The 24,481-nt window shown below is 37.8% G+C and overlaps 1 long non-coding RNA gene across 1 annotated transcript in view; it reads right to left on the minus strand.

Annotated features, from left to right (window-relative positions):
* Nucleotides 1–5,708: 5,708 nt before the first annotated feature.
* The window catches only part of LOC127535870 (uncharacterized), a 30,127-nt gene continuing 11,354 nt past the window's right edge, over nucleotides 5,709–24,481 (minus strand). The window contains exon 3 of the long non-coding RNA XR_007944752.1: nucleotides 5,709–5,746. This is a non-coding gene — a long non-coding RNA (uncharacterized LOC127535870). The remainder of the gene's footprint in view (nucleotides 5,747–24,481) is intronic.

Genomic DNA, 24,481 nt, shown 5'->3' on the forward strand with positions numbered 1-24,481 from the left:
CTGAAATTGAAGGGGAAAAGTTCACTTCCTGCTTGACAAGAATCCTGATGAAGGTTCTAGGGGTCTGCGAGAGTTCTGAGACTTGGATGAGATCCAGAGGTTCTTTAGGAGGTTGTAAGGGTCTGTAGAGGTCTTTGAGGAGCTTTCAAGAACTTGTACGAGATCCTTAAAATCTTTGAGATGGCTGTTGAGATTCTAAAAATGACTGATGGTCTTACGGGAGGTTCTAAGGGTCAATAAGAGGTTTCTGAAAGTCTTTAACTAGGTTCTGGGGAACTCTGAACTGCTAGATGGTTCCTATGTTCTCGACTTCTCCTAAAGGTTGTTCAGCAGGAACTCTGATGAATACTTTATAATATTCAACGGGTGCTTGTGAACATTCCAAGAGTGGAGTGAGATCCAGGAGTCCTTTAGGAGGTCATTGAGAGGGTTCCAGGAGTCCTTGAGCACATTGAGGGGATCCTTGGATCTTTTAGAGTGTTGTTCAGGTTCTGAAAGTGGTTAAATGGTGTTTGAGGAGGTTCTAAGAGGATTCTGGGAGTCCTTATGTCGGATCAGGGGAGCTCTGGAGGTCGATAAAGTTTTAGGTGTCCTTTAGAGAGTTCCAGGGGTCCTTGAGGAACCCCCTGGGTGTTTTTGTGAAGATCCAGGAAGGGTTTGAGGGTTGTCGAGTATTTTCAAAGCTTTCAAAGTTCCCTAATGAGACCTCTGAGGACGTTCTAGGGGGTCCTCGGGGACTACAGGGACCTTTGGGTGGGTTCCAGTAAATATACAGAGTTCTGTTGCCTCAATCCAAAACTAAGTGACAAAGAAACCCAAACTCCAGGAGCAGATTTACTTTTAGTGTGTGAGAGAAAAGCTGTGTGGACTGTCGATCCTCTCTGCCGGGTTCCCTGTTCTTCATCTGAGAGCTGCTGGCTGTACATTAAATCCAGATTACACCACCGAGACCCTGAGAACAACGTTTCCACAACACTGGAAGAAAAGTCGCCTCTTTCTGGGATGTTTTTCTTTTAAAAAAAGAAAAGAAAAAACCCTCTAACTGCTGTCAGAGGTTCCTGGAGATGGAAAACTCTCTGGGAATCCCTGAGGAACCACAGCCAGGAACATGAGGGGGTTTGGAGAACCACCGCAGAGCCACCGGGACATGTGGGGGTTTTAGAGGAGAGGAAATGTAGCAGCATTTTACGACCCCCAAACCTCCGAAAACCAGGCGGAGGGCGGAGCTGACATGTGGAAGCCCCGCCCACTGAACCAGAGCCCCGCCTCCTAAATAGTTTGAGGAAACAGTCATTTTTTTAAACTGGAAAAGCAGCGCTGCAGCTCTGAGGAGGAGCAGAAGGAAACACGAGCTGGAACATCTCAAACTAACATCCTTCACATACGTTTAGCTCTGGAGGAAATCCAGCTCTGATTAACACATCAGGACTGAGAACAGGCCAAAGAACACGGGTCACTTCATATAAAATCCACCAAATATCAGAACAAGTTCCTCCACAACCTCCTCAGAACATCTGGTTCTTCATCTCCACTAACTTTATCAGTGATCAGAGTTCTACCTTCAGATTATGAATGTTTTCCTTGAGTTCCACAAAGAGATGGGTCAAGATTTATCACTTTTTAATGGACTTTTCCCATCATTTCTTAGATGTTTTAGGAGGAAAAAAAGACATTTGACTTCAAAACTGTAACTTAAATAATTAAAAAAGCTGAAAAATGACCACCAAAAGAGACAAAATCACAAAGAAAGGGCCAAAATTACCACAAAGAATCACAAAATCAGCACAAAAAGAGACAAAAGCAACATAAACAGGGTCCAAACTACCAGAAAATGACCCCGAATCACCACAAAAAATAGGTGAATATATCATGGAAAGACTCAAAATCTATATTAGAACATGCACAATTACCACAAAGATGCAAAATCACCACAAAAAGATATAAAATTACCGCAAAAAGACCTCAAATCACCACAAAAATAAGTGAATATTCCACAAAAAGACCACAAAGAATCATCTGGTTCTTCATCTGCAGTGACTTTAGAGTTGGTGTGTGTGTGTGTGTGTGTGTGTGTGTGTGCGTGTGTGTGTGTGTGTGTCGGGGGACGTGGCCTTACATTAACCCGCTGTGAAGGTTCGAAGAAGGATGAAGAGGGTCGGACCACCTCCTCACAAAACCAGAACGAAACAAGAGTGTGAATAAAGGTCAGCGCTGTCAACACACACACACACACACACACACACACACACACACACACACACACACACACACACACACACACACACACACACACACACACACACACACCGTGCAGCAGTCCTCTGAGGCGTTGAGCGCTGCAGAGACGGATGTGAGATGAAAAGAAGCAGCGACGCATCAGATGCAGCAGCAGCAGCTCTACAGGCCGACGAGGAAGAATTAGAGCTTTAAAGGTGTGAAGAGAACAGAATGATGAAAGGAACGACACAAAACGACACAAAACGACACAAAGAAGAAAAAACTACACATACGAGACACGAAAACATGCCAACAAGAATGAAAACAACACAAACAAGACAAAATATGTCAAAAATAACACAAAACGACACAGATGAAGCAAAATAACAAACGTGAGAAACTAAAGAAGCTCAGACAATACAGAGAGCTACAAAAATGAGATGGAAAGCGATAAAAAAACTGACACAAATCACCGAAATAAGATAGAAAACAGCAGAAAAAGATTCAAAATGACACAAACCAGACAGAAAATGACACAGAAAGACACAAAGCAACACAAATGAGAATAAAAAACTTAAAATCGATACAAAACAACATAAAAAAGAGAAAAAAACGATTCAAATGAGACAAAAAGTTACAAAGAGACAGAATGCATCACAAACGAGACACAAAACAACATAAAAAAGAAAAACAACACAGAAGGACGCAAAATGACACAAACAAGACTTAAAATGACAGAAATGAGTCACAAAGCATCACAAATGAGACATAAAAGACACAAAAAGATAATAGAAAGACACAAACAAACAAAATGAAGCACAAAAAGACAAAAACGAGACAAAACGTCAAAAATTAAACCTAATAAATGACCCAGACGTAACAGAAAATAATATAAATGAAGCAGAAACAACACTAACTTCCTGGTACCAAACCTCTGAATGAGACGTTTGACTTCCTAATATTTTAACAGGTGAATAAAAGCAGTTTGTTGGTGAAACTAAAAGGAGGTGAGCAGATGTCAGAGCTGGATTATCCTGTAAGACGAGAGGAACTAATTAGTGCAGCAGCAATAAGCAGCGGCTTTAATAGGATCCTGGGTTTGTTTGCAGCTCACTTAATGCGTCTATTATTAGAGCCACATACTGAACGGTTCAGGCTAATTGTCTGCGCTGCCCCAATAATAGGATGTAATAATGATCATGTAGCGCACTCAGACGACACCCGATTACTGATGACAACGCTGCCGCAACGCTTCCACAACGCATTAAAACCTGCAGCGGCAGCAGCTCAGACGCAGGGAGACAAGAATCGGGCGCAAAATGTAACAAAAAAGAGCAGAAATGACAAGAATCAGACACAAAGTGACAAGAATCAGACACAAAATGTAACAAAAAGACCAGAAATGACAAGAATCAGACACAAAAATGTAACAAAAAGACCAGAAATGACAAGAATCAGACACAAAATGTAAAAAAAGACCAGAAATGACAAGAATCAGACAAAAAATGACAAGAATCAGACACAAAATGTAACAAAAGAGCAGAAATGACAAGAATCAGACACAAAGTGACAATAATTAGACACAAAATGTAACAAAAAAGATGAGAAATGACAAGAATCAGATACAAAATGTAACAGAAAAGACCAGAAATGACAAGAATCAGACACAAAGTCACGCAAAAGATGTACAAAATGACAAAAGTTAGACATAAAATGACAAAAAACAGATACAAAATAACAAAAAGAGGCACAAAATATCAAAAGACAACAAAAATGAGATGCAAAAGTAAAAAAATCAGACATAAAATGACAAAACGAGACACAAAGTAACAAAAATCTGACACAAAATGGCCAAAACCAGACACAAGAAGTCATAAAGATGACAACAATGAGATGCAAAAGGGCAAAAACAAGACACAAAACAACCATAAGGGCAAAAAATGGCAAAGTGAAAAAACAAAACAACAAACAAAGACATAAAATGACTAAAATCAAATACAAAATAAGAAAACCGAGACACAAAACAACACAAACAGTTTAGAAAATGACAAAATTGAGATGGAAAGTGACAATAACTAAACAGAAAGACATAAAGTAGACAGAAAATGTCATTAAAACGACAAAAACGAGACACAAAATCCCTAAAATTAAACACAAAATAAGAAAAGCGAGGCACAAGATGAAACAATCAAGACACAAACAGTTTGGAAAATGAGACACAACTCAACATGAACGAGGCACAAAATGACAAAAAGAAGACACAAAATTACAAAAAGAGACACAAGCTGACACAAACGAGACATAAAATGTGAGAAAAAACAGTATGTTTAATGCTTGTGATGTTTTTTAGTGTATTTATAGCAGTTGTGCGTCTGATTTGCCGCTGATTTGTGTTTTCCGTCCTGCAGCAGAGACTCTCCGTCCTCGGCGTCCTGGCTGCCAGTGAAACCACGCGGGGAGGCGAGTCGTGGGAAAAACGGCGAGCTGGTGGGAAGCTCACCACATGAAAAGAATTCTGGGAAAAATTTGGCAGAAATTCCTCCGGACGGTTCTGAGGAAGGAAGTGTTCTGAAGAAACCGGGTCACAGCGAGGAGAAAACCAAACATCACACACAAAATCTAAAAAAGTATCCCATCAGAGTAGTCAGATTACTTCTATGAGGAACAGTGGATTACTCATTCTGATGTCAGCGGTTCAGATTTCCTGTAAAAATAAAATTCAGGCCAAAACATATTTTAAAATCACAACAGAATGATCACACACTTCACTGTGGTAGTTCTGGTCCGAGGAGAGACGCAAAACGACTACAATTAGATGGAAAACAACAAAGACACAGAAATGACCACAAAAACACAACAAAATCAAACCAAAGCACCAGAATTATACAAAACACCCCACAGTGATACAAAAAAAACAAAGCTAAAACAAAAGACCAAAACAAGAAATAATAATAATAAACCCGAGGGTTTCAATAGGGTCCGAGGCAAAGCGGTGCTCTGACCCTAAAAATGTGACAAAAAGACACAAATTGGTAACATGACTCCTTCTAGACCTCCTGATAAGTGGAACTATGACTCCTTCTAGACCTCCTGATAAGTGGAACTATGACTCCTTCTAGACCTCCTGATAAGTGGAACTATGACTCCTTCTAGACCTCCTGATAAGTGGAACTATGACTCCTTCTAGACCTCCTGATAAGTGGTACTATGACTCCTTCTAGACCTCCTGATTAGTGGAACTATGACTCCTTTTAGACCTCCTAATTAGTGGAACTATGACTCCTTCTAGACCTCCTGATAAGTGGAACTATGACTCCTTCTAGACCTCCTGATAAGTGGAACTATGACTCCTTCTAGACCTCCTGATTAGTGGAACTATGACTCCTTCTAGACCTCCTGATAAGTGGAACTATGACTCCTTCTAGACCTGATGATTAATGGAACTATGACTCCTTCTAGACCTCTTGATTAGTGGAACTATGACTCCTTCTAGACCTCCTGATCAGTGGAACTATGACTCCTTCTAGACCTCCTGATAAGTGGAACTATGACTCCTTCTAGACCTGATGATTAATGGAACTATGACTCCTTCTAGACCTCTTGATTAGTGGAACTATGACTCCTTCTAGACCTCCTGATAAGTGGAACTATGACTCCTTCTAGACCTCCTGATAAGTGGAACTATGACTCCTTCTTGACCTGATGATTAATGGAACTATGACTCCTTCTAGACCTCTTGATTAGTGGAACTATGACTCCTTCTAGACCTCCTGATCAGTGGAACTATGACTCCTTTTAGACCTCCTGATTAGTAGAACTATGACTCCTTCTAGACTTCCTGATTAGTGGAACTATGACTCCTTCTAGACCTCCTGATTAGTGGAACTATGACTCCTTCTAGACCTCCTGATTAGTGAAACTATGACTCCTTCGAGACCTCCTGATTAGTGAAACTATGACTCCTTCTAGAACTCCTGATTAGTGGAACTATGACTCCTTCTAGACCTCCTGATCAGTGGAACTATGACTCCTTTTAGACCTCCTGATTAGTAGAACTATGACTCCTTCTAGATCTCCTGATTAGTGAAACTATGACTCCTACTAGACCTCCTGATTAGTGGAACTATGACTCCTTCTAGATCTCCTGATTAGTGAAACTATGACTCATTCTAGACCTCCTGATTAGTGGAACTATGACTCCTTCTAGACCTCCTGATTAGTGGAACTATGACTCCTTCTAGACCTCCTGGTTAGTGGAACTATGACTCCTTCTAGACCTCCTGATTAGTGGAACTATGACTCCTTCTAGACCTCCTGATTAGTGGAACTATGACTCCTTCTAGACCTGTAGCTCTGGTTAATTAGCTCTAATTTTTCTTCTGAAGTCTTTGTGATTGTTTATCTGCTGTTCAAGAAGTAATTTTACATTGAATTTACGTTTGTTGTGCCAACAAAAATAGTCGAGGTGACTTTTATAGATATATGAAAAACTTTTTTATATTCAAAAAGGTTTTTTTGTTAATTAATCATTTGAAAGCAGAAATAACACCTTTGTGCTCATTTATTATCTACTTCCTGCCCAGTTTAAAGAGTTTTAAATGCCTTTAAACATAAAAATATGGACTTCTACCTCTTTAAACTGCCCTAATTTACCAGTTCAGTTAAAAACCTCTTTAATGCCACTTTGATGTAATTCCAGAACCTTTAATATGTTTAACCATCCATTCATTCACTTGTTAATCTTTTTATAAACTCCTGTATTTGAACTTTAAATTGTATGTAATATAATTTTCTAAATGTTTTTAAAACTGTTTAATCTAAATGGGTGTTTGAGCTCCGTTAATTTACCTCCACCTATTAATTAATTATGCCCCTAATCATCTCAGTTATGTGAATTAAAGGGTGAATTAAAGGCTCGGCTCGTTGTGTGACTTCATTAGAATCCTCCGCTGAGCTTTGATGCTGTTTGGACCTTCTGCTGCAGACTAACGTCTCTCTTTACGTCTTTCTGCTGTTCCCAGGTTGTTTTTATTTAGCTTAAGTGTCATTTTGTGTCTTTTGTGATCATTTTGTTGCCTCTTTCTGTTTATTTCTAAGCACGTTTGTCTCTTCATTTGTTGTTTTTTTGCATCATTTAATGTTAGTTTCTGGTGTTTTGTGTCATTTTGTTAATGTTTGGTCTCTTTTTTGCCACACTTTTGTGCGTTTGTGCTCATTTTTTGTCTTTTTTGTTCTTTTTTGTCACTTTTGAGACTCTCTTTAGTCTCTTGTGTCATTTTGTATCACTTTTTGTATTTTGTGGCCTTTTTATGTCATTTTATGTGTTTTTATGGTCATTTTGAGTCTCTCTTGAACAGAACTACCACAGTGAAAGCATAGTCCTGACAGTGAAGAGTGTCTTTTTTGTCATTTTAAAGTACGTTTATGTCATTTTGTTGCCTTTTTTATGCATTGTTGTGATCATATTGTGTCTCTTTGTGGTCTATTCTGTTGTTTTTTGTGCCTCCTTGTGATCTTTTCTGTCTTTTTGTTGTCATTAAATCACTTTATCTCGCTGTTTTTTGCTCCTTTTTGTTCCTTTGTGTTGTCTTTTCACGTCTCTTTATGCCGTTGTGTGTCTTTAACTTCTGACGTTTCGTGTCGATGCTCCTTCCCTCGGTCCCGGCTGTCAATCTGAGAGTTTCTTCGGGACCGTTGGGGTTCTCCGGGTTCAGACTCTGATCCGTTGTCAGTCTCTGTCCTGGTAATTCCTCTATTGACAGACGTCCAATCAGAGGACGGTGCTGCGATCGGCATGGCAACGAGCCGATAGACTCCAACCAGTCGATAAGTTCCTCACATGAAGCCAGCCGAGTGCAGCGAGACGCACACTGAGGACAGTCATTTTGTGTTATTTCTGATCATTTTTCTATCATTTATTGTCCCTTTGCATTGTTTTGTGGTCATTTTGTGTCATTTCTGATCATTTTTCTATCATTTATTGTCCCTTTGCATTGTTTTGTGGTCATTTTGTGTCATTTCTGATCATTTTTCTATCATTTATTGTCCCTTTGCATTGTTTTGTGGTCATTTTGTGTCATTTCTGATCATTTTTCTGTCATTTTATTGTCCGTTTGCATTGTTTTGTGGTCATTTTGTGTCATTTTTGATAATTTTTCTGTCATTTCATTGTCCGTTTGCGTCATTTTGTGGTCATTTTGTGTTATTTCTGATCATTTTTCTATCATTTATTGTCCCTTTGCATTGCTTTGTGGTCATTTTGTGTCATTTCTGATCATTTTTCTATCATTTATTGTCCCTTTGCATTGTTTTGTGGTCATTTTGTGTCATTTCTGATCATTTTTCTGTCATTTTATTGTCTGTTTGCATTGTTTTGTGGTCATTTTGTGGTCATTTTGTGTTATTTCTGATCATTTTTCTATCATTTATTGTCCCTTTGCATTGTTTTGTGGTCATTTTGTGTCATTTCTGATCATTTTTCTATCATTTATTGTCCCTTTGCATTGTTTTGTGGTCATTTTGTGTTATTTCTGATCATTTTTCTATCATTTATTGTCCCTTTGCATTGTTTTGTGGTCATTTTGTGTTATTTAATGGTCATTTCATATTTTTGTTGTCATTTTGTCATGCTCTGTTGTTTCTGGGTGTTTTTTTTTGGCCACTTTGTGGTGTTTTTGTGTAACTTTCTGTCTCATTTTGGTGAAATTTGGTTTCATTGTGCATGATTTTATGCATTTTTTTCTGTTGTCATTCCTTTGTGTGTTTTATGTCTCAATGTCTATTGCTTGTATTTTTTGTCAGTTTGTATTATTTTGTGTCATTTTATGTTTTTTTGCATTATTTTGTCACTTTTTAGTGTATTATTGCAGTCATTTGGTAATTTTATGGGTTTTTTTGTGAGCATTTCGTACTTTTTCTGTCATTTTCTTTAGTTTGTGTTTATTTTTTCTGTCATTTTAGCGTCTTTTTGTTTTTATTTATGTCATTCTCTTACATTTTTGTGTAACTTTCTGGCCTTTTGGTCATTTTATTGTCAGTTGTTAATCTTTCTCTGTCTTCCTGTCATTTTGTGGTGTTTTTGTGTCATCTGGTTTATTTTAGGATCATTTTGCAGTGATTCTCTGCTCTGTCCGACGTTCAGCGATGCAGAGTCAGCTGGTGGGGGGGGCGTGGGGGAGGACGTGGGGGAGGTTCTGGGGGAGTCGGGGGTCCGTCTGCAGCTTCCAATACAAACTGAAGCGTGAACTGGCTGAGAGGCAGCCGGTGTGCTGCTTAATGTGTTTATGGTTCTGAGTCCGGGCCCAGATCCAGAACCACTTAGACTCTGATCAGATCCAGAACCACTCAGAGGTTGATCCAGATCCAGATAGTTTCAGGCTCCTCAGAACCAGGCTGCTGGTCCAGAGAGTCCTCAGTCCTCATCGCTTTGGACCGTTTTCTTCTGCGTTTCTCTGTCATTTTGTTGCCGTTTTCTTTCTCTTTTTGGGCTATTTGTGGTGTTTTTGTGTGATTTTTGGGGTGCTTTGTGTCATTTTGTTGTGTTTTTAAGGCCATGTTGTGTCTCTGTGTGGTTGTTTCCATCTTTCCTGAACAGAACCACCACAGTGAATGAAGCAAGAGATAACATTGTGTCATTTTGTCTGTTTTTTTTGTCATTTTATTTATATATTTATGTCATGATCTTATTGTGTCACTTTTTGTTTTGTTGTTTTTCTCTCGGTTTTTTGTATATTTATGGTCATTTTTTGTTGTTTTTCCTGTCATTTTGTTGACTTTTCCCTGTCATTTTGTCATCTTGTTATGGTGTTTTTGTGCAATTTTATTGTTTTTGTCATTTTTGTTGTCTTGTCGTGGTCTTTTTGTAACATTTTTTGTTGTTTTTGTCAGTATTAGTGTTTTCTCTCATTTTGTTGTCTTTTTGTGGTCCTTTTGTGTCACTTTTTGTTGTTTTCCCTGTCAGTTTGTTGTCTTGTTATGGTGTTTTTGTGCAATTTTATTGTTTTGTTATTTTTTGTCATTTTTGGTGTCTTCTCATGGTCTTTTTGTATAATTTCTTTTTGTTTTTTGTCATTTTTTGTTTTTTTTGCTGGTTTTCTCTTATTTTGTTGTCTTTTTGTGGTCCTTTTGTGTCATTTTTTTGTAGTTTTTGTCATTTTTGTTGTCTTGTCGTGGTCTTTTTGTAACTTTTTTTGTTGTTTTTGTCAGTATTAGTGTTTTTCTCTCATTTTGTTGTCTTTTTGTGGTCCTTTTGTGTCACTTTTTGTTGTTTTCCCTGTCAGTTTGTTGTCTTGTTATGGTGTTTTTGTGCAATTTTATTGTTTTGTTATTTTTTGTCATTTTTGTTGTCTTCTCATGGTCTTTTGTATAATTTCTTTTTGTTTTTTGTCATTTTTTGGTTTTTTTTGCTGGTTTTCTCTTATTTTGTTGTCTTTTTGTGGTCCTTTTGTGTCATTTTTTTGTAGTTTTTGTCATTTTTGTTGTCTTGTCGTGGTCTTTTTGTAACTTTTTTTGTTGTTTTTGTCAGTATTAGTGTTTTTCTCTCATTTTGTTGTCTTTCTGTGGTCCTTCTGTGTCATTTTTTGTAGTTTTTGTCATTTTTCTGAGATGACATTGAAGTTTCTCGTGTGTGCCATAAAACATCTTCCGATCACGTCGATCGATCGGGTCTGAAGACGTTAAACCGCTAAATGTTCTGACTGCGAGTGAAACTGACTGAACTCAGCAGTAAAATGAGAGAAAAGAGGTCAACGGCTGCTTTTTTCCCTTTAATATTCACACTGATGATTGAGTGCTCACACACATTTAAAACACACACCCGCTTAAGATTCAGGCGAGTCGACGGGCCGGCATTCAGATTCAGGTCATTAGCTGCCCAAAATGTGCATCTCAATATGTGGGCCAACATTTATTAGGATTTTTTTGACGGCTGAGCGACTAAATAATTCATTTTTTGTTGGGGGCACATTATTTATTTATTAATCAGCCTTAAATTTGGACTCAGATCAGATTATGCGGCTGCTTTTCCGGCACCTTCCTCCTCCCCGTCAGAGAGGATTTCAGGTCCGAGCGGCGTTAGCGTTAGCGTCCGCCTTATTTGTTCCATTGATTTTTCTCAAATGGCGTTTCCCCCAAATATCAGGCGCCCATTAAAGGCCATGAATTATAGATGACAGACGGAGCTGCTGGGAAACAAAAGGCAGGCCGTCCTCCTTAACCCCGGGTCGCCCGAAATCAAACGCTCCTCGCTGCGAAGTTTTTAGTGAATGACCTCGGCGCTGTAAGCAGCTGAAAGTCTTGCATCACGAACTCCAACAAACTCCGGAAAAAAAAGGCCTCTAGCAAAATCTCTGCATAATTTAGCAGAACGTAGGTTTTTTTTGTAAATGTGATGTGGTGTTTTGTGCAGGAGGCTCGTAATGAGAGCGATAAACACTCCGAATAAACACATTTAACAGAAACAAGCCGTTTGAAGTTCCTCCGACCTGTCACTGGTGCAGAGCTGATCTCATCGTCGGAGCGTTTCGTGATTGTTACGCCACGCCGAGGAGCTTCTGAAGAAAAGTTTAACGTCTGAAACATAACTTGAAACATGAAGCGTGTCCCAGTTTAGGTTCAGACAGAAGCTCAGAGCAGGGAGGAGGTCAGGGTGGATGGAGGGCACAAAATATTACGTTATTATCATCATTTGGCGTTGCTTTTTGTTGTTTTGTCTCATTTTTGTTGTTTTGTGTCTTGTTTTTATTGTCTGGTGTCCGTCTTGTTTTGGTTGTCATCTGGGTTGGTCTGTCATCAAGTTGTACGCTTTGTTGTTTTGTGCATTTTTTGGTCTCATTTTTATTGTTTTGTGTGACTTTGAGTCTTGTTTTGGTTGTTTTGTGTTTCTCTGTTGTTGTTTTTTCTGTCAGAGGTCAAAGCTGAGCGTCTGATCCAACATGGAACATCAGGGTGGAACACTGAGGAACTGAGTCCATTAAGTTCTTTTCCCTCCAATAAGTGAAGTTAGAGCAGAGACCTGAAGCCTCTTAACGCTGTTTTCACAGCTGGAGGCTGTAAAGCTGCTTCCTGACTCAACATTAACATCATACTTGGCAGGACTGCGTCCACTAAACACCTCCTGAACCAGCACATAGACCGGCCCCGCAGGACTCCACTGAACCAGCACATAGACCGGCCCCGCAGGACTCCACTGAACCAGCACATAGACCGGCCCCACAGGACTCTACTGAACCAGCACGTTGCCACATTAAGGCTTAGTACTAGATTAATGTTGTGTTAGTACTACATTAGTACTGCATTCATACTACATTAGTACTACATTAGTACTGCATTCATACTACATTAGTACTACATTAGTACTACATTAGTACTGCATTAGTACTGCATTCGTAATACATTAGTACTACATTAGTACTGCATTAGTACTACATTAGTACTGCATTCATACTACATTAGTACTACATTAGTACTACATTAGTACTGCATTAGTACTGCATTCGTAATACATTAGTACTACATTAGTACTGCATTAGTACTGCATTCGTACTACATTAGTACTACATTCATACTACATTAGTACTACATTAGTACTGCATTCGTACTACATTAGTACTACATTCATACTACATTAGTACTACATTAGTACTGCATTCATACTACATTAGTACTGCATTAGTACTACATTAGTACTGCATTCGTACTACATTAGTACTACATTAGTACTACATTCATACTACATTAGTACTACATTAGTACTACATTCATACTACATTAGTACTGCATTAGTACTGCATTCATACTACATTAGTACTGCATTAGTACTACATTAGTACTGCATTAGTACTACATTAGCACTACATTCATACTACATTAGTACTACATTAGTACTACATTAGTACTGCATTCATACTACATTAGTACTGCAATAGTACTACATTAGTACTGCATTCGTACTACATTAGTACTACATTAGTACTACATTCATACTACATTAGTACTACATTAGTACTACATTCATACTACATTAGTACTACATTAGTACTGCATTCATACTACATTAGTACTGCATTAGTACTACATTAGTACTGCATTAGTACTACATTAGTACTACATTAGTACTACATTCATACTATATTAGTACTCCATTAGTACTACATTAGTACTACATTCGTACTACATTAGTACTGCATTTGTACTACATTAGTACTACATTAGTACTGCATTCGTACTACATTAGTACTACATTAGTACTACATTCATACTACATTAGTACTACATTAGTACTACATTAGTACTGCATTCATACTACATTAGTACTACATTAGTACTACATTCATACTACATTAGTACTACATTAGTACTACATTAGTACTGCATTCGTACTACATTAGTACTACATTAGTACTACATTCATACTACATTAGTACTGCATTAGTACTACATTAGTACTACATTCGTACTACATTAGTACTGCATTCATACTACATTAGTACTACATTCATACTACATTAGTACTACATTAGTACTACATTAGTACTGCATTCGTACTACATTAGTACTACATTAGTACTACATTCATACTACATTAGTACTACATTAGTACTACATTAGTACTGCATTCGTACTACATTAGTACTACATTAGTACTACATTCATACTACATTAGTACTCCATTAGTACTACATTAGTACTACATTCGTACTACATTAGTACTGCATTCATACTACATTAGTACTACATTCATACTACATTAGTACTGCATTAGTACTACATTAGTACTACATTAGTACTGCATTCGTACTACATTAGTACTACATTCATACTACATTCGTACTACATTAGTACTACATTAGTACTGCATTAGTACTACATTAGTACTACATTAGTACTGCATTCATACTACATTAGTACTGCATTAGTACTACATTAGTACTACATTAGTACTACAGTAGTACTGCATTCGTACTACATTAGTACTACATTAGTACTACATTCATACTACATTAGTACTACATTAGTACTACATTCATACTACATTAGTACTGCATTAGTACTACATTAGTACTACATTAGTACTACATTCATACTACATTAGTACTACATTAGTACTACATTCGTACTACATTAGTACTGCATTTGTACTACATTAGTACTACATTAGTACTTCATTAGTACTGCATTCGTACTACATTAGTACTTCATTAGTACTACATTAGTACTACATTCGTACTACATTAGTACTGCATTTGTACTACATTAGTACTACATTAGTACTTCATTAGTACTGCATTCGTACTACATTAGTACTACAGTAGTACTGCATTCGTACTACATTAGTACTACATTAGTACTACATTCATACTACATTAGTACTACATTAGTACTACATTCGTACTACATTAGTACTGCATTTGTACTACATTAGTACTACATTAGTACTTCATTAGTACTGCATTCGTACTACATTAGTACTTCATTAGTACTACATTAGTACTACATTCGTACTACATTAGTACTGCATTTGTACTACATTAGTACTACAGTAGTACTGCATTCGTACTACATTAGTACTACATTAGTACTACATTCATACTACATTAGTACTACATTAGTACTACATTCATACTACATTAGTACTGCATTAGTACTACATTAGTACTACATTAGTACTACATTCATACTACATTAGTACTACATTAGTACTACATTAGTACTACATTAGTACTGCATTCGTACTACATTAGTACTACATTAGTACTACATTCATACTACATTAGTACTACATTAGTACTACATTAGTACTACATTAGTACTACATTCATACTACATTAGTACTACATTAGTACTACATTAGTACTACATTCATACTACATTAGTACTACATTCATACTACATTAGTACTACATTAGTACTACATTCATCCTACATTAGTACTACATTAGTACTACATTAGTACTACATTAGTACTACATTCATACTACATTAGTACTACATTAGTACTACATTAGTACTACATTCATACTACATTAGTACTACATTAGTACTACATTAGTACTGCATTAGTACTACATTAGTACTGCATTCATACTACATTAGTACTACATTAGTACTACATTCCCACTACATTAGTACTACATTAGTACTACATTAGTACTGCATTCATACTACATTAGTACTACATTAGTACTGCATTTGTACTACATTAGTACTACATTAGTACTACATTAGTACTGCATTAGTACTACATTAGTACTACATTCCTACTACATTAGTACTACATTAGTACTACATTAGTACTGCATTAGTGCTACATTCATACTACATTAGTACTGCATTAGTACTACATTAGTACTACATTAGTACTACAGTAGTACTGCATTCGTACTACATTAGTACTACATTAGTACTGCATTCATACTACATTAGTACTGCATTAGTACTACATTAGTACTACATTAGTACTGCATTCATACTACATTAGTACTACATTAGTACTGCATTAGTAGTACATTAGTTCTACATTAGTACTACATTAGTACTACATTAGTACAACATTAGTACTACATTAGTACTGCATTCATACTACATTAGTACTACATTAGTACTACATTAGTACTGCATGTTTTTGCATCTTGTTCTTCTTTTGAGTCACTTTTTGTCTGATTTTCTTCATTTTTTCATCCATTTGTTTTGTCTGTTTGTGTTTTTGTATATTTTCCGTCTCTTTCTGTCGTTTTTTTCTCTTTCTGACGTCATTTTGTGTCTCTTTGTGTCTCTTTGTGTCTCTTCATGTTCTTGTTGTTGCGTCTTTGTGTCTGTCTTTGTTAATTTTGTCTCTTTATTTTGCTTCATCTCAGTTTTTTATTAAATAGGAATCATAATTTTGAGACCCTTAGAGATTTCAATCGTCTGTTTCATTATTTGGGGACAAAGTTTTATTTTAAATTAATGCGTTAATCGTCTGTTTTTAGGCGTGTTTGGTTTCTTCACCCTCAGATGGACTGCAGGTCGACTGAAACACAAACGAAGTAAAAATGTCGTCCGTTTGTTCCTCCTGTGGCCTCATTTTCACCTGTGAATGGATTTATAAATGTAAGATCAGTCGGGGCGTTATTGATCCCAGCGGGGGGCTTCAGGTGGAGCAGCGCCACAATAAAAGCACACTACACAATAAAAGCACACTACACAATAAAAGCAGTAAATAATGAGTGAAGTCGTAAAAACGTCCGACATGAAAACATGAAAGTGAAAAAATGATCAGAACTGAAGTTCAAAACACAGGATGTTGGAGATTTTTCAAAAATAAAAGTCAGATTTACTTCTGTTTAAAGGTCTGACATATTTTTATTTTTTACCAAATAAGTATTTTGTCTGTGTTAATTTTCAGCTAATTTAGTGTCTCTTTAAGATTATTTTGTGTGCTTTATGTTCATTTTGCATCTTTTTGCAGTCATTTTTAATGTGTTTGTGTTAATTTCGTATATCTTATTGTCGGTTTGCAGCTATTTGAGGCTGTTTTGTGTGTATTTTTGTTAGTTTTGTGTGTTTGTTTTGTTAGTTCTGTCTCTTTTAACTCATTTTTTGTATGTTTTGTTCTATTTTAACCTAACTTTGTGTCTCTGCTGTCTCTTTGTAGGACAGTTTGATTTGTTTGAGTCTGTTTTAGGTAATTTTTTAAGGTTTAGGGGGTTTTTTTGCTGTCGTTTTAAATGTGTTTTTTGTTAATTTTGCACATCTTTTTCTTAGTTTGCAGCTATTTCAGGTTTTTATTTGTCTCTTTATAGTTCTTTTGTGTGTGTTTTTTGTTAGTTTGTGTCTTTGTTTTGTTAGTTCTGTCTCTTTTAGCTCTTTCTTGTCGTTTTGTTTGTCACTTCATTTTGTGTCTCTTTACTGCTGCTGTGTGACGTTTTGGGTCGTTCGTGTCTTTTTGCTTGTGTGTGTTTATGTTCAGTTTGCGTGTCCTCTGTTGGTTTTTGCATATTTTTGATTGTATTTGTTTAGTTTTTACGTGTTATTGTGGTTGGTTTTCACCTCTTTATTGTCACTTTCGTCTATCATTTTGTGTTTCTTTGTTGTTCTTTTTGCATCTGGTAGTGGCTCTTTGTCTGTTTTGTTGATTTTATCTCTTCCATTCGTCATTTTATGTCTGTTTACCATCTTTCTGCAAATTGTAGTTGTTCTTTTCTGTCTGTGTTGATGACTGTGTCGTTTTTTTGGCGTCATCGCATTATTTCAGGGCGTTTCGTGTCTTTTTACTTGGATATTCTTGGTTCTTTTCAGTCCTTTTCTTCTCTGTGTGGTGTTGTTTCCTTTCTTTCTGCTCTTCATGGTGTTGTTACTTCGTCGTTGTTCGTTTGTGTGTCTGGTTTTCTTCGTGTAGATTTCTGATCCAGAAGCTTCAGATTCAGTCGTTATTTCCTGTGTTTGACAAACATCAGCTGCTCTTTAAATCCCAGGCCTCGATTCTCCCACAGAAAACTCCTGATTCCGTTTGGATGTCGTCATGACGAACCGACGGCGGAACGCGAGGAACGTACAAACGCTGTGCAGCAGCCTTGAAACTCGGCAGCGATTAAGCTTTCAGTGCAGCTCTCAGCGTTTCCTCTCGGTTTCTGACACTCAACACCGCCAGATGGCTGCGAGTCATTACAACTGTCTCCCCCAATATCTACCTGTGTCCATCTCCACCGCCCGACCGCCAAACAAAACACCACCGAGGGCTGAGGGCTTTCTGGGCGAGTCGGACGTTTAACCGGAGAAACCGTGAGGAAATCAGCGACGGACCAAGACAGAAAAATAAAAACCTGCAGGAAGATCTGAGCTGCTGTGGTTCAGAGTCAAAGAACACGTGATCCGACCTCCATTTATTTGCTGATTGGAGGTGAATTCGTTGCAGCTCAGAAGCAGCTGGTCATGTTTCTGAAGGCAGGAGATGGAGAAACATCTGACGTGGAGCCATGATTAATAATAACTCAGCCTGAACGTTTTCTGACACGGCTGAAGGTTTATTTAAGAGCAAACATCACAGGTGTCTTTAAACTACCGGGCTTTGCAAAAGTTCTGTTACACGGCTTCATGATCTTTAGAGACGTTTACATGTCGGAGTGAAACATTCCATTAAATAAACTGAAAGTTCTACCTCATAGGCAGGTGTCCTTAATACAAATTTGTTCTCCGGTGAAGTTGTATCAAGATGGAAGTCAAAAGATATTGAGATATCTGCTCTCCTTCATGCTGGACACAACAAGTCTGACAGAGCCAAGCAGCTGAACATCAGCCGGATGACCGTCCACAGAGTCTTGGAGAGGCTCAAGAATGGTGAAGATCTTTCAGTGATCTTTCAAGAATGGTGAAGACCTGAAAGATCTTCACCATTCTTTATCCTCTCCAAGACTCTCTGGACGGTCATCCAGCTGATGTTCAGCACAAAGGAGAGCAGATATCTCAACTCTTTTGACTTCCATCTTGATACAACTTCACCGGAGAAAAAAAATTGTATTAAGGACACCTGCCTATAAGGTAGAACTTTCAGTTTATTTAATGGAATTTTTCACTCCGACATGTAAACGTCTCTAAAGATCATGAAACCGTGTAACAGAACTTTTGCAAAGCCCGGTATTTAAATAATGTGGAAAAGAACAGGTCAGTTGCTGCTACTGCTCAGTGTTTGTTACAGGCCCTAAAGTTGACTCAGATTGGATATTTGTGAAAACAACTTTAAATTTAATCTTATTTCAAATTCTAGAGGTATGTCAGAAGGTTCTAGCAGCCCCTGATGAGGTGTGGGGATGTTCCAGAATCTTTAGGTTGTTGCAGTGGTCTTTCGTTAACTTGTGGTGGTCCATAGAGGTTCTACTGGCCTTCAGCTGGGTGTGGAAGTCTTTGAATTGGTTTAAATTAGCTTTAATATGCTCTTACGTTCACTGAAGAAGTTCTAGTGATCACTAAAATGGTTCTACAAGTCATTTAGGAAGTTGTAGAGGTAGGTTGGAAGGCTGTTGTCTATCAGGAGGCGTGGTTGAGTTCCTGGAGTCCTTCTGGGGTTCTATCTGCCTGCCATGAACTCACAGTGGTCCTGAGGAGGTCCAACCATTTCATAGTTGGTCATACACGTCCTTTAGGTTGCTTAAATGTCTTTTAAAAGGTTCTAGTAGTTCTTTAGGAGGTTCCAATGGTCCTTGAAGTCCTTCATGAGCATCTCTATGTCTTTAGTTTGATGTATTAGTTCTTTAGAAGGTTGTTGTGGATGTTAAAGAGGTTCTGTGGTTAATTCTGAGGTTGTGTAAGTAACTAAAAGGATCCACAGGCCTTTAAGGTGCTTACAGTGGGTCCTGAGGAGGTTCTAGTGGTCTTTAGTTGGGTGTAGAAGCCCTTTAGATAGTTTCAAAGTCCTTTAAGTGTTTGTAGAGGTTATTTAGGAGGTTCCCATGAACATTGAGAAAGTTCTAGTGGTCCTTGATGAGTGTCTTTAATTAGATGTATTGATAGAGCATCCTGAGGAGGTTCTAGAGGGCTTTAGTTGGGTGTAGAAGTCTTTTAGGTGGTTGGAATGCCGTTTAAAAGGTTCTAGTGGTTCCTTAGGGAATTCTCCTGCACATTGAGAGTTCTAGTGGACCTTCATGAGGTTCTCTTCATCTTTCCTTGGATGTAGTAGTACAGCTGTTCCTCTTCAGGTCTTTTTACTCCCTAAAAATCCTCATCAGTCACAAAAGTCCAGAATCAGAATAAATGAAAACACTGAAGAACGTGACAGGAATCAGCCGGAACACCTGGAAGTTCTTTTACCTCAGAAACCAGAGACAGAATATTCATCCTGAACGTCTTCAACCAAGCGTCTGATGCCGTCTGCCTGTTAGTTTAGTCTCCATCCAGAAGGAACCTGTTGGTTGGAGATGAATTCAGGATAAATCCGGTCAGTTAGGGAGATAAATAAGTTCTGTCTGCTGTCACCCAAACCTCTGAAGGACTTCTTTAAAGCTCACGTTCAGACGCCTTTCTGCTGCAGGTCTCTGATTCTGACAGCTGCTTGTTATTGCAAAAATAAAAGTGCAGCCAATTAGAGCTGCAGCCGAGAGTGAAGCCGCTAAGCTCTGCAGCATCCGAGGATCAGGCGCGATGAGCTCGGCTCTGCTGCACATTAATACCTCCGACTGCAGCGTCCTTCAGCTCCGTCTGCCGGGACTCCAGGAGGAAACCTGCCGACACAAACATCTGGAAACATCCAGCAGTTGCTCTGTCTCAAACAAGGAGCGGTTTACTCCCAGAGTCGAGGCCTGAATGAGCACAAAGTGTGACGGATTTACCTTCACAAACACACCTGTAGTCACACACAGGTCCCCTAAACCCTGCTGGTGGATCTTTGATGGTTCTGCTTTCATTTTCTGTTTATTTTATCCAGACTGGAGTGCATTTTACTGAACTATAAGAGCGTTTGGTTCCACCGGCAAGAACAAAAACACACAAAATAGACGAAGAGACAGAAAAAATGACCACAAAGAGACAAAAGAAACCAGAAAGAGACGGACGACACACAAAATGACTCACAAAACAAGGAAAAGCAACAAAAAGAAGCAAAAAACAGCCCCCAAAATAACCTAAATCGCACACAAAATGGTGACAAAGACGCTGAAAACAATCACTACTGGATGCAACAACGCAGTACAGAGACACAAAATAACGAGAGAGACGAGCAACTCAACAAAATCTAGACGATAAACGGATAAAACGACAGAAAAAAACGGTCACAAACAAACGTCAAAAACACAACAAGAAAAGAAGAAAAACATCAAAAAGAAGCAACAAAGAAAAACAACAAAATACAATGAGACACAAACACAGTAAAGAAACAAAATCAACCAGTCAGACAGAAAAGACAAAGAAAAGATGCAGCAAAACAAAAACAGAAAGAAACAGAAACATGACGCTAAATGTTCCTCTGAAATGATTTATTCTCGTTTTTGTTCTTCAGATTTCTTCTTGTTTTATTTTTTGCTGTTCAGAATTTAATACTGTGAACGTTTTGTGTCTGTTTTTAGTTGTTTTCCATATTTTTGTGTGTGGTTTTGTTGCTGTTTTTGATGTTTTTCGGTCTCTTTGTGGTAGTTGTGCGTTTGTGTTGCTAGTTTTTTTCTTTGTGTCCCTTTTATGGTATTTCCTGCCTTTTGTGGTTGTTTTTATATCCTTTGTCGTGTTTTTTTATCTTGTTTTGGTTGTTTTGTGTATATTTGTGGTTGTTTTTATATCCTTTGTCGTGTTTTTTATCTTGTTTTGGTTGTTTTGTGTATATTTGTGGTTGTTTTATATCCTTTGTCGTGTTTTTTTTTGTCTTGTTTTGGTTGGTTTGTGTCTCTTTGTGGTTGTTTTTATATCCTTTGTCGTGTTTTTTTATCTTGTTTTGGTTGGTTTGTGTCTCTTTGTGGTTGTTTTTATATCCTTTGTCGTGTTTTTTTGTCTTGTTTTGGTTGGTTTGTGTCTCTTTGTGGTTGCTTTTATATCCTTTGTCGTGTTTTTTTTATCTTGTTTTGGTTGGTTTGTGTCTCTTTGTGGTTGTTTTTATATCCTTTGTCGTGTTTTTTTATCTTGTTTTGGTTGGTTTGTGTCTCTTTGTGGTTGTTTTTATATCCTTTGTCGTGTTTTTTTATCTTGTTTTGGTTGGTTTGTGTCTCTTTGTGGTTGTTTTTTATATCCTTTGTCGTGTTTTTTTATCTTGTTTTGGTTGGTTTGTGTCTCTTTGTGGTTGTTTTTTATATCCTTTGTCGTGTTTTTTTATCTTGTTTTGGTTGGTTTGTGTCTCTTTGTGGTTGTTTTTTATATCCTTTGTCGTGTTTTTTTTATCTTGTTTTGGTTGGTTTGTGTCTCTTTGTGGTTGTTTTTTATATCCTTTGTCGTGTTTTTTTGTCTTGTTTTGGTTGGTTTGTGTCTCTTTGTGGTTGTTTTTTATATCCTTTGTCGTGTTTTTTTGTCTTGTTTTGGTTGGTTTGTGTCTCTTTGTGGTTGTTGTTTGGTTGTTTCGTGTTGGCAGATTTTTGTCTCTTTGCATTTTTGTGTTTATTTGTGTTTGTGGTTTTGTGTCCCTTTTTTGTTCTTTTATGCCTTTTTTTGGTAATTTTGTGTCACTGTGGTTGTCTTGTGTCTGTTTTTAGTTGTTTTCCATATTTTTATGCTCATGTGTCTCTTCATGGTTGCTTTGGGTCTAATTTAGTTTGTTTTGTGTGTTTTTCTGGTCATTGTGTTGTTGTATTTGATAGTTTACTGTCTGTTTGTCGTAGCTTTGTATCTCTATATGGTAATTCTGTGTGTTTTTTATGCTATATTGTGACTTTTTTGTAATTTTGTGTCTCTTTGTGGTAGTTTTTGTCTAATTTTGGATGTTTTGTCTCTATATTTAGTTTTTTTTGTGGTTGTTTTGTGTCTGTATTTAGTTGTTTTCTATATTTTTGTGATTGTTGTGTGTACATTTGTGGTTATTTTGTTTGTAATTTTGGTTGTTTTGTGTCTTTTGTGGTAGATTTGTGTCTCTTTATAATAATTTTGTGTCTCTTTTATGGTATTTTATGCCTTTATTGGTAATTTTGAGTCTTTTCATAGTTGTTTTTTGTTTCATTTTGGTTGTTTTGTGTCTGTTTATGGTTGCTGTGGGATTCTTTGCGGTTGTTGTGTCTCTTTGTGTGGTTGTTTTCCATCTGTTTGTGGTTGTTGTGTGTCTGTGTAGCTTCTTCTTCTTCTTCTTCTTCCTCTCCTGACTGAGGACCGCCTGGATGTTACCGTGAGGAGAAAATCCCTCGTTCAGCCCCCCGCTGACATCCTGACTAATTTAACAATCGAGCCGTGGTGAGTTCACTGTCGCCGACAAACAGACTCCGTGTGAACGTGTCGATCGGTTGAACGTATTGATCGATTATCGGCAGCCTCCCACAGAGCTGGAGACGATCCTCAACCCTCCAAACGCCATCAGTCACCAATTATCCCCCCACTTTTATGATCCTCCTCCTCTGATAAATCTGGACTCCAGTGCCGAGCCGTAAAGCTGGATTCATGCGCTGACACTTTAACGTAGACTCCGGGAGCATTATGGGATGTCTCCGAGGAGCCGCAGGACTCCCATCGTCCGCATCACGGCCGGATCCATCCAGGATCACGGAACAAACGGAGATTTATCTGGAACATGAAGGCGACACCGGGGAGCTGGGCCGGGTCAGAGGGGAGGAATATCAGAGCGGAGTCAGAGCAGAAAGCAGAGCGAGCAGCAAACAGGAAGTCACAGCAGATACCAGCAGATACCTGGGATCAGCCGCAGCACCATTAATCCTCCTGAACCTCCTTAGATGGAGAGGAGCTTTCTGTTTGACAAGAACTAAAATAATCTGAATTTAAAGAAGAAAAATTAACATCAAAGCAAAAAACATACGTGTAGCGATGCAAAATAACCACAACGACACACAAAGCCACCAAGAAAAGACACAAAACGACGCTAATGCAGCTCAAAGTTACATTTCTGTTGTTTTTTTTGTCTTGTATTAATGTTGTTTTTGCTGTAATTTTGTGTCTCTTTTTGGTCGTTTTGTTTCTCTTTGTGGTCGTTTTGTTTCTCTTTGTGGTCGTTTTGTGTCTCTTTGTGGTTGTTTTGTGTCTCTTTCTGGTCATTTTGTGTCTCTTTGTGGTCATTTTGTGTCTCTTTGTGGTTGTTTTGTGTCTCTTTGTGCTTGTTTTGTGTGTCTTTCTGGTTGTTTTGTGTTTTTATTGGTTGTCTTGTGTTATTTGTGCCATTTTGTGTCTCTGTGTTGTTTTTTGTGTCTCTTTCTGGTCATTTTGTGTCTCTTTGTGGTTGTTTTGCGTCTCTTTCTGGTCATTTTGTGTCTCTTTGTGGTCGTTTTGTGTCTCTTTGTGGTTGTTTTGTGTCTCTTTGTGCTCGTTTTGTGTCTCTTTGTGCTCGTTTTGTGTCTCTTTGTGGTTGTTTTGTGTCTCTTTCTGGTCATTTTGTGTCTCTTTCTGGTCATTTTGTGTCTCTGGTTGTTTTGTGTCTCTTTCTGGTCATTTTGTGTCTCTTTGTGGTCGTTTTGTGTCTTTTATTGGTTGTGTTGTGTTATTTGTGTCATTTTTTGTCACAGTGTTGTTTTTTGTGTATCTTTCTGGTTGTTTTGAGTCATTTTGTCATCATTTTATGTCTCTTTCTGATCATTTTGTGTCTCTTTGGGTCATTTTGTGTCTGTTTGTGGTAATTGTGTGGTAATTGTATGTCTCTTTCTGGTCATTTTGTGTCTTTTTCTGG

The sequence above is a fragment of the Acanthochromis polyacanthus genome, chromosome 10 (assembly GCF_021347895.1).
Source record: "Acanthochromis polyacanthus isolate Apoly-LR-REF ecotype Palm Island chromosome 10, KAUST_Apoly_ChrSc, whole genome shotgun sequence".
NCBI classification, from domain to species: Eukaryota; Metazoa; Chordata; class Actinopteri; family Pomacentridae; genus Acanthochromis; species Acanthochromis polyacanthus.